The sequence below is a fragment of the Thalassophryne amazonica genome, chromosome 9 (genome assembly GCF_902500255.1).
Source record: "Thalassophryne amazonica chromosome 9, fThaAma1.1, whole genome shotgun sequence".
Classification (NCBI taxonomy): Eukaryota; Metazoa; Chordata; class Actinopteri; order Batrachoidiformes; family Batrachoididae; genus Thalassophryne; species Thalassophryne amazonica.
Window position 1 is genome coordinate 69607506 of NC_047111.1, and position 7457 is coordinate 69614962.

Genomic DNA, 7457 nt, shown 5'->3' on the forward strand with positions numbered 1-7457 from the left:
TGTAGGTGGAATTCTTTCCCATTCTTGCTTGATGGACGACTTCAGTTGTTCAACAGTCCGGGGTCTCCGTTGTCGTATTTTGCGCTTCATAATGCGCCACACATTTTCAATGGGCAACTGGACTGTAGGCAGACCAGTCTAGTACCCGCACTCTTTTACTATGAAGCATTGTCTTGCTGAAATAAGCAGGGACGTCCCTGAAAAAGATGTTGCTTGGATGGCAGCATGTGTTGCTCCAAAATCTGGATGTACCTTTCAGCATTGATTGTACCATCACAGATGTGTAAGTTGCCCATGCCATGGGCACTAACACATCCCCATACTATCACAGATGCTGGTTTTTGAACTTTGTGCTGGTAACAATCTGGATGGACTTTTTTCTTCTTTTGTCCGGAGGACATGACGTCCATGATTTCCAAAAACAATTTGAAATGTGGACTCATCAGACCACAGCACACTTTTCCACTTTGCGTCTGTCCATTTCAAATGAGCTCGGGCCCAGAGAAGACAGCAGCGTTTCTGGATGATGTTGATCTATGACTTTCGCTTTGCATGGTAGAGTTTTAACATGCACTTGTAGATGTAGCGACAAACTGTTAACTGACAATGGTTTTCTGAAGTGTTCCTGAGCCCATGCGGTAATATCCTTGACACAATGATGTCGGTTTTTAATGCAGTGCCACCTGAGGGATCGAAGGTCACGTGCATTCAATGTTGGTTTTCGGCCTTGCCGCTTACGTGTAGAAAGTTCTCCAGATTCCCTGAATCTTCTGATTATATTATGGACTGTAGATGATGGAATCCCTAAATTCCTTGCAACTGAGCATTGAGAAACATTGTTCTTAAACTGTTGCACTATTTATTCATGCAGTTGTTCACAAAGTGGTGATCCTTGCCCCATATTTGCTTGTGAACAGCTGACCCTTCTGGGGATTGTCAAGGATTTTATATAGTTCATGCTCTTATTATCATTTATTTTCTTTAGTTTATGCTTATATTATTATTATTTTCTTTAGTTTATGCTTATATTATTATTATTTACTTTCTTTAGTTTATGCTTATATTATTATTTTCTTTAGTTTATGCTTATATTATTATTATTATTTATTTTCTTATAGTTTATGCTAGAGACAAAACGAACCTGGATTGAATGTTTGGACCTAGTAAAATTGTATATGAGAATAACACCAACACCATCAGGTTTAACACCATTTGAGATACTTTATGGACGACCATATCGTCTTACCAATTTTTGACATGGATACTAAAACAGCAGATGAGGAACAAACATTAGCAGATTTTATGAAAAAGACATTAACACAGAAAGAGATAACTCAAACACATTTACTGCCGAATAATTTTGATCTCCCACAGGACGGCCTTCCAGTAGTCCAGCCAGGAGACTGGGTGTTCATCAGAGTGATTAGGAGGAAGAACTGGTCCAGTCCTCGTTGGGAAGGTCCATACCAAGTGCTGTTAACAACACCAACTGCAGTAAAGATAGCGGAGAGATCAACGTGGATACATCTAAGTCACTGTAAGATACAGCGTGTGTTGGCTGCCTCCACAGTGTAAGGGGAAGTCTGGCTACAAAGGGAGTCTATTTAATTAGCAATAGATTGTCTCAACGCCAGTGAAGCAGGGAGATCCTTGCACTATTAGGTGAGGTTGGTTAACAACACTGTATCCTAGCAATCATGACTGAACTACAGCAGACCCCGGAGCGGCGTGCTCAGCGCCGCCGCTGCCGGACTGTTGGTAGGGCAGCCGGTTGCGTTGTGATCTTAGTGTGTTTCGTGCTCCTCGGATTCCTGGCCTGGTGGTTGACCCAAGAATTGCAGCTCACTGTGGACCGAGCCAGAGAACAACGGAAGCAACATCAGAAGAGGTTTATTCATAATGTGAATGAGACAGATGGACACCCTCATATATACCATACTAATTTGTGGTACAGATATGTTCATTTATTGGCTATGGAATTACGTTACTAATTGTTATGTTTGTTCGCAAATGCCTATATCCTCAACACACCCAGCTCTGACGGCTAAACCGTACCCTGCTAGGGTGACAGAATGTCCTATCATACGGATGCATAATCAAACTGTATTTCGAGGGCAACAGTTCTCAGCAAATCTGACAAGACGTAACACCACTTGCCTCAGTGCAACCACTTATATGATAGGGATTTCAACAGAAGACGTGCAAGCGTGCCCAAGTGCTGCTCCACTGACTAGACTGAAGGGAAATGCAAAAATATCATCACGTTAAATTGTCATCACGACGGCCATTCCCGATTTGTTTTTACGGGACAGGGAATAAAACTGTAGGTAAAATTAAGAAACGTCTGTGTACCCAAACGTATGTTTTATCAAATAATTTAAGCCTAACCAAAACATATTATGTGGATGGTACTTATCTTCATCACATTGGACGGGGATGTAATTATACATGCTCCTGTCCATGGGGAACGGATGAATCATGTGCTTATGTTAGTAAGTTTTTGCTACCACCTGTAAATGGTACTCCGGTGTACGATGACATCTATTGGCTTTGTGGTTCCAGGCTGTACATGAGTCTCCCACCAAATTGGGGTGGTGTGTGTGCACCTACCCAGGTGACTGACCATATATATGTGGTAGTGCCAAGGACCTCCACAGAGAAGAATGGCAGCACCAGACGGAGGAGATCGATATACCCAGATGTGTTACCACATGATCACATGTGGGGCTCGGATGTACCGGAGGACCAAAAATTGTGGTCTGTAGGAGATAAAATAGCACATTCACTGTTCCCCTGGATAGGAGTGGTAAAAAATTCATTAATGATTGAAACTCTGAATTATCGATTGGGTCTGTTCATGAATGTAACTGAGAAAATAGTAGCAGCTCAAAACACTGAAATAGATCCTTTACGTACCATGGTGATGCAAACTCGCATGGTTTTAGACTTGCTTACTGGTTCACAGGGAGGAGTTTGTGTTCTGCTGAACACAACATGCTGTACTTTCATCCCAGACTCCATTCATTCAGTGGATGTGCAGGACGCATTGGAAGAGCTGAATAAACTTCGTGATGCAATGCATAAAGACACCCTAGCCGTGAACCGGTGGAATCCCTGGTCCTGGTTGACTTCAGGACCATGGTGGCAGTTACTATTGAAAATGGTGACACCAGTTATTATAGTCCTAATTCTGATTGGACTTTGCATGTGTTGTGTGATCCCTTGTATCAAAACAATGGTTGACAAAATGGTGTCAAATACATTTGTACAGTGTAATCTGGCTTTCCAACAAACTATGCCAAAATATCAAGCATTGAAACAGTCAGACCTTAGTGGAGAAAACTATAATGACTGTGTTGAGAATTATGATGATATTGAAAAGCTCACAACTCCAGTTCAAGCTTGAACTGTTGACGTGATGAGTTAACACACTCTTAGCCTATGAAGCTTTAGCTGAAAATGTAATAAGACAAGTGGTTAAAGTGGACAAATTTTCTATTGAAGTGTGTTTTGGACATGACAAACTTATGTAAATAAACGATAAACAGGGAGGATTATGTCAAGGATTTTATATAGTTCATGCTCTTATTATCATTTATTTTTAGTTTATGCTTATATTATTATTATTTATTTTCTTATAGTTTATGCTTATTATTTTTCCTCTTTGTGAGAAGAGGAGGTTTTAGAAAGAAAGACTTGTCTGCATTCTTCATGATTGAGCAAACTATTTTTCATTTTGCCTTATCCTGCTTTGACGAGCCACAAGGCTCATGTTGCAGGAATGGAAGGTTTTAGCTGTCACCTTGCTTTGCTAGCACCCTCTTGCAGACATGACTCATGTGTAACCTCTCCCGACTGTCCTTGTTTGTTTTTCTCATGTTGATGAACTAAATAAAAGGCTGGGCCAGAGGAGGAGATTTTAGGAGAGCTTTGTAGCTGAGCACTTACAAGCTGCTTCATTGTTCTCCTCCTCTGCGCAGAGCAAAAAATATATATTTGTCTCTCTCTGACTGGTTTCTTTTCAGTGTTTGTGCCTCTCATTTCTTTAAAAACAGGGTGCAAACCCAACAGTTTTTTCTTTCTCCTTTAATACCCAATCATGACACTCACCTGCTTCCAATTAGGTGTTCTTTGAGCATTCGTCAACTTTCCAAGTCTTTTGTTGCCCTGTCCCAACTTTTTTGAAATGTGTTGCAGGCATCCATTTAAAAATGAGCAAATATTTGCACAAAAACAAAAAAATTGATCAGTTTGAACATTAAATATCTTGTGTTTGTGGTGTATTCAATTGAATATAGGTTGAAGAGGATTTGCAAATCATTGCATTCTGTTTTTATTTACACTTTACACAACATCCAAAGTTCATTGGAATTGGAATTGTAGGTCTCTTCTAAGGATCCTTGGGTACCTCTATACTAACTTTGTATCAACTGGCTACTGAAAGAGACTGTCCCCTTGTTCATATTAGCGACAAGAGACAGAGGCAAAGGGATCAGCTGCTATTCATTGTCTATCATATTGGGATTTTATAGCATCAGGTTTCTCTGTCCTCACAATCTATGGTTATACATTGTACACAGTAATGCCAAGTAACCACAAGCTGAGCACGCACAGGAATGCCCATTAAGTGACAATTGCCAACTTCTTGTTGCCCTCATTTGTATCTACTATGACCGTAGGGTGTGGTGAGGACTATCAGTTGTATTCTGAGGGACTTCAGCTACAACATTTTGGCCATGTGCCACATTTCTCTGCGCAGCACACAAGTGCCTCATTGTTGAGGTCCCCAGCAACTTGAGAAAGCCAAGGGAATGCCCATGTTTCACCTGGCTGCAGCAAATAGGTGGCAACTTCAAGAGGTGGGACTGGACCAGTTGTCTGCCTGGGTAGTTGCCAGTACTCAACACAGTTCTGTGGTGGAGTGGATGCGGTAATGTGTAGCACCAGCACATGTTTCCAGACCTCTACAGATGGTCTAGCTGAGACATATATATCTTAGAGCAGAGAACAAATCAGAAGTTCAGAAGATTGACAAAATACCTTCCAAATCATTAGTAATTCTGCAGCAGGTCCATGAAGATGAATCAATGTCATGTATACACTATTTAAAATGCACAGAGCTTCAACAAGGGACAGATGGGGGCTGAATACAATTTATGGTCTGGAAAATTTTCAGCAATGAGAAAATCTGACAACATGGAGTGTGTGAAGCAGATGGTGCACCCAGATTGACGACTCATGGCGCAGTTAATTGCTATGGGGGTTTGAAACAAGGATGCTGTCTGGAAAGTCAACATGAAACTTCTCGGCATCTGTAAGGTTTACATGTAACAGTATCCAACAGGTGCAACGTTGTGAGTAAATCTAACTCAGTCACTAGAGCCCTTGTGTTTTAGCCTCCTTGTTATAGACTCCACCTCCCACACCAGAGGTTGAGTTTAAGTCCAGTGAAGGACAGAAACAATGCAGGTTTCAAGCGCAAAGATGGTCCAGAAACTATTGTCTGATGGCCAGAAAGAGTGAAGAGTCAGCATCTGTCAAGGTATTACCAAGCAGTTCATGGACAAACCACGCCACCTTTTTGGGAGAGTTGTTGCTCTTTCATGGAATTTTGAATAAGATACTGAGACTATGTGACAGTTGCCAGTGGAAACTGAAGCAATAACGTCAAAGGTCAATGCAACAGTTAGTTATTTTATTTGTTACACCAAGGGTGTAGTCCACTTCGAGTTTTACCAGAATGTCAAACAGTCAATCAGTACATCTACAAGGACATGTTTGGGTACCGCAAGACATCAGTCCAGGCCAAGATAAAGGATGTGTAGGAGAACAATACCCTGCTAACTTCTGCTTGAGAAGACTGAAGCAGACCTGTATTTACCAGACTTGTCCCTTTGTGATCTCAAAGTAACTTAAACTTTAAGATTAGTTTGAGATCACAATAGGAACTGAATGACGTGTTATTATAATTACAAGATCTCTAATGTCTGGTTATTTATCTTCTTATTTTATAAGACTGTTAAAAAAAGCCCCAACTTTGACCCCTCCCTCCCCAAGAATTGTAGACCAATTTCACAATTACATTTTATTTCAACAGTTTCACAAAAGCAGTGGCCACACAGCTTACAGAAGTCTCAGCTGAACATAATGATCTTCAGTCAGATTTTTGTCAGTTGCACACTTAGTTTCAAATTACATCTTAGCATTCAGTGATGCAAGATAATATTCTGTTTTTATACCACTGAATCTTTCTGCAGCTTTTGACACAAATGGTCTTTGTACCCTGATTGAGAATCTTAGATAGGTGGACATATTTGGGTCAGCCCTGGAGCGTTTTTCATTCTACCTGCCTCTCAGGAGTTTTTCAGTCACCACTGTTAATTTTGTGTCCTCATCTGCCATTATACCCCGAGGTGTGCCTCAAGGTTCTATCCTGGGACCTATTTAGTTTTTTTTGGTGCATGCTTCTACCTGGAAGCATGCAGTAAAGTTCCTATTTGTGCATTAGCTAACTTTGTCCTGAAGGTGATTGAGACGCTTTGCTGTCATTCATCATTCGATCATTCAATCAAATGTCAGAAATCTAGGGAGGATAGTTGACTAATCCTTAATTTTGTCAGTTCTCATAGAGTTTTGTGTTTCTATTACAGAACATTGCCCTTCTTAATCATGCTCTATCATGATCTGAAACAAAAATGATCATACACTGCATTTGTTTCATTACATCTAGATTACTGCAATTCATTGATTTTCTACCTCCGCAAATCAACTCAGGATCACTTCAAGTAGTCCAAAATGCTTCCACAAGGCTTCCTGCAAGGTCTTCCAAGTGACATCAATTGTGTCTTCTCTACACTGGCTCCCCATGAAATTCAGAATTCAGTTTAAAATTTTGGTGATCACTTTTGGGACTCTGAAAGATCAAATGTTTCTCTACCTAAGTGAACTTTTACATCCGTATGTCTTGGATGTCTTATAACGAGAGATGGTCTGTGCATTATTGGTCCAGGCTAAAAACAAACAGAGTTTGAGGTTTTGGCCACCAAACTCTTATGCATATTCACTGTACTTAAGATCTGTAGATGATGTGGAAACCTTTAAAATATAAGCTTAAAACCCACCTTTTCAGGGTCGGCTTTGCTTAGTCCTATTTATTTTTATTGTGTTTTGTTAATGTATTTATTTATTATTTTATCTATTTTCTTGTAACGCACATTAAAATTGCTGTTCAAAAGGGTACTATGTATAAATAAATTTCACTAACTTATTGAAGACAACTTTAAAAGTAATAGCAAATGAGTGAAGTAACTGAGAAGTTGCTGATAATAGTAAATATTAACTGGGTCCACTTTGTTTTGGCTTCACACATTTTTGCTCGAGGTCACCAGAGCGGGTATAATATGGAGCGGCATGTTGATTTGGCACAATATAATATCTAATATCTATCTGTGATACAA